The sequence below is a fragment of the Apaloderma vittatum genome, unplaced genomic scaffold (assembly GCF_000703405.1).
Source record: "Apaloderma vittatum isolate BGI_N311 unplaced genomic scaffold, ASM70340v1 scaffold10496, whole genome shotgun sequence".
NCBI lineage: Eukaryota > Metazoa > Chordata > Aves > Trogoniformes > Trogonidae > Apaloderma > Apaloderma vittatum.
In genome coordinates, this window is record NW_009721266.1 from 26,083 (window position 1) to 30,431 (window position 4,349).

Sequence of the window (4,349 nt, forward strand, 5' to 3'; positions counted from 1 at the left end):
CCCTCCCCCCCCCCACGGTGTGGCCCCTTCCCCTGCCGTGCTCCTCTTGCAGCAGCCCTTGGGTGCTGTCTCGACGAGTGGATGTCACCAGTCCCAGCCCCGTGTTTCCTCTTCTTCTACACGCAGACGGACCTGTACTCGGGGGCCCTCTTCGTGCAGGTCTGCCTGGGCTGGGACCTTTACCTCTCCACCGTCCTGATGCTGGTGGTCACTGGGCTCTACACCATCGCAGGTAAGTTGCTCAGCATCTGCTGGCCTCAGTCTTTCTTATTTGGTTGAACTGCACCACTCATGCTCCTGCTTTTATTTTTATATATATATATTTATTTTCCCCTCCTTGAAGGTCTTTGGAGATTTATATAATGGGGTACATATTCCTTGCCTTATCCAGCCACTTTCTGAGCATCCTTCTTGAGCATCAGCTCAGACAATGACTCAGTGACCTTTGTCATTCCAGCTTTTCATTTGTAATAACTCCTCCTCTATCAGTAGTTAAACACTTTCTTGTGTGTGTTACCTATTTGTAACAGCAATAATCTGGGCTTCTCCTATTCCAGGACTATTACAATGGAATCTATAATCTGAGAGCCTTTTACCCAACTCATTTCCCTCCCACTTGCCCTGTCTGCAGTGTGATTTACTGCCCTCCCTCTCCAAAGATCTTGGGAATATTTCTTTATTTGCTTCCCAATCGTGGGACCAGCTGTTTTTCTGCAGGGCTAATCCATACGGTTATTTGGTGATTCAGAGGCCATGAGGGTGTGGAGCTGGAGTTGGACATTTTGAGTTCCTGGCCTGCAGTCCTGCTCTCGGACCGTGGGATCGTGTACCCCTGCCAGCCCTTTCGGTTATTATCTTGGCTTGGCTGTTCCCTCCCCTGGTAGTGCCAGTGGAGACACCCAACAGTAAATTCTCCTTCGCTATCTTGTCCCAGCTGCCAAAATGGGAAGCAGCTTATATCCGAAACATGGTGGATTTTGCAAGACTTTGGGTTTAAGCAAATCCCACCTTGTTTTGTTTTTTTTTTTCCTGCCTACAAGGCTTGTTGTGACGTAAGGCATTTCGGCGTGAGCTCAGGCAGAGGGTGTGATCGTTGCATCACCCTGATCCTGAGAACGTCCCTCCAAAACCCCAGGCATGGCCAGGGAGGGTGCAGCCCTGAATTCCCAGGATGTGAGTCAGTGGCTGGGATTGAAACAGCTTCGATTTTTGACCCATTTTCCTGCACTCCGCTACTTTTTAATGCTTTTGCTCATGTGCTGAGTAATTGCTTTTTGGCCAAGTAAGCAGGTCTTGGGTTTGCAACAAGTCTGAGAGAGATCTTGGGAGGGGAAGGGAGAAAGATTCTAGGTGGATGGCCAAGGAGGGCCCTATGAAATTGCAGGGTGTGGAGGAGAGCTGAGGGGTCTTTGAAGGGGAGATTTGATATGGAGTTAGGGAGAGATGCATGAAATCAGTGTCCTCGATGTGATCTCCTTGTTGGAGCCACCAAAGAGCTGGGGCTGGCTGTTGTCCTGAGGACTGCATGGGGATGCTGGGTGCATCCCTGCCCTCCTGCCGTCCCTCGGCTCCCCCGCCCTGCCCTGGGTGAGACCACAGCCCCCATGGCTCTTGGCGATCTGCAGGGGTGCTGTCACCCCTCATTCCCAGACCCACCGAGCACCTGTGATGCCTTCACGCTCCTTCTGCATCCTCCATCAGCGCAGCGTTGGCAGGACGAGACTGGTGACATGCATGTCCCTGTGAGCAGCTTTATTGGGATTTCACAGGCAAGCCCGAAGCTGGCAGCGCCCCCAATGCTCTGTGCCTTGCTCTCCTGCAGGGGGGCTGGCGGCCGTCATCTACACCGACGCGCTACAGACACTCATCATGGTCCTCGGAGCCATCGTCCTGGCGGTGAAAGGTAAGAGCTGGGACAGCACAGATTCTCCTCCCACGGGGAACCTTCTTACACCACTCAGGCAGCCTCAGAAATAAATAAAAAGACTTAGTTTGAGCAATTTGGTGGCCAAGATGCTCAGCAGGACATCGTCCCATTAAAATTGCCTAAAGAATACCCGTGGTCCCCCTGCGTACCCTCTGCCACTGTCCTTCTCCCATATGCCATTCCTTTGGGTGAAGATGCCATGAAGCATCCTCTGTGTGGGGCTGTCCCCAGCACTGGTGATGTTCCTGTGGTCATCGCTGCTCCTCATGTTTGCCCATATGCTCTAAGAGACTGGTGAAGCATTTGACAGCGAAGCAGCAATTCCAGTTTTGCTCTGGGAAACTTGAGGGCTTCAGCTGGGATCCCACCGCACAGGGACATGCAGGGCGGAAGGTGGTGCCGGTTGGAGACACTGCAGCAGGGGTTGCCTGGGGATGCAGAGCATGGTGCCATGCCTTCCCCTGGTTGGAGTGAGCGTGGTTCATCACCAGCCCTTTCTGAACACTCAGCACTGTTGAGTCTCCGTGCTTTTAGCCGCAGAGCACCCTTGGGAGGCTGGGAGCTTTCATCAGCCTTGTTCTGCCATCAGGGCTCTTGGCCCCGAGGAGTAGGAGGCAAAAAGTCAGGTCCCAGCTTCAAAGCAGGTGTTTAACTAGAGGACAATTTCCAGAGGCACTCGTGAGAGGATTTCCACCATCTCCTGGAGAAGTCTGCTTGGGTAGGCAGGTAGGAAAGGCTTTCACCTGATGCTGCGCAGAAGGTGGGAGCAGCTCCAGACCCACAGCCAAGCCCGGTCCTGCGGCTGCTCCCCTCTGCAAAAACAGATCTTGCTCCGGGGCGAGTCCCATATGCAGCAAGATATATTCACAAAAAAACCCCAAATAAAGGACAGATAATTTCTGGAGAAGTGACGATGATATTAACTACCCCAGCAGAAGCAAGGAGCTGTGGCGGGCAGAGGAGCGCGTTGCCTGTGCAAGCAGATCTGAGCGGTGGCCACAGCCTTTGCGGTAGATGAGGGGCTTGGACGTTGCCGATCGTTGTCTGAAGCTGCAGCTGGCTGTGGGGCTCGAGGCTTGTGCTGACTGGGTGCAGCAACGCAGAGCCAGAGTAGAAGGCCAAGTAGGCAAGGCTTGGAAAATCCCCTCCAGCAACCGCAAAGCCCAGCTTGTTTTGGCTTTGCCAACCTGCAAGCGTGGCACAACGTGTGCAGGGAGGTGAGGGTGCTCGGGAGAGGGGCTGATCCAGGGGAAAAAAAATAAAAGCTGCTGGTCACATATTGGTTTTTTTTTTCCCTCAGCAGACCTGGAGGCTGATATACCTTAAGGGTGTTTGGTTTTCTCTAGCTCTGGTTGAGCCCATCCAATAAAGGATACTCTCCATGTTTTACCCCATTTGTGTCTTCAGGCATCATGGAGAGGAGAATCCGTGCCATCCCACGTCCCACCTGGCAGATGTTAATCCTGGCAGAGCCCACGGGCTGCAGCTCGGCATCTGTGGGCTGAGCTCCCGCCGGCCCAAGGTTTTTGCCCCGCTTTTCTGTCTCGGCAGGCGCAGGTGTCGTGACTTGCTGGTGAACACCTTTGGGAAGGGAACGGGCCCGCACCCCCGGGCGTGAATCTCTGCTTTCAGCGCTTGCCCTCTGCCTCTGGAAAGCCTTTGTTGATGCCCAACGCCCATGCAAAGCTTGGGAGTAGCTGGTGCCTGGGTAAACCAAGCGCTGGAGTGGGTCCAGGGCTGCTTGCACAAGAGCAGGAGGAGTTTACAAATGCTGACTCCCCGTGAGATACACGGGGCTGGTTTGCAAAGGTGGCAGGAGGGGGTTCAGGGTAGGTGGTGCCCATTTGCAAATTCTGCAAAAGCCTCAGATCAGGAGGATGCCCTGGGATGGGGACAGGGCTACAGGTTGGTGATGGAAGTGGCAGGGGGGGGGGAAGGCACAGGGCTGCCCTTGGGCGGGAGGGGACAATGGAGTCATCTGGGTGTCTTGGGAATTGGGATTTGCTCAAACTGGCACTTAATGGCTGGAGAGGGCAGAGCTGAGGGTCCAGACTACAGCCCACGGGGAGGGACGGAAGGGATGCAGGATGCAACAGCTGGACCAGACTTGGGGAAAGTCACTGAGGGATGCTTCGGCATCTTGTTTTGAGTCTCCCCTCTACGAGACCCATGGAAGCCCTGGAGCCTTCTCTCTTCTCCTGAGCTCCAGCAGCTGCTGTGGGTACGGAGGTGCCAACACACCTCTCTACTTATCTCCTGCGTGGCTGCTGCGGGGTTGGCGGGGGGAGTGAGGCGGGTGCCTCCCATCCCTCCCTCCTCCGAAAAGCACGATGCTTCTGGCTCCAAAATTCTCCTACTTGGAGGTACCTGGGGAAGCTGCAAGGAGCATTCAGCCTGTGCCCCCCCAGCAGTGGGGAGGCGG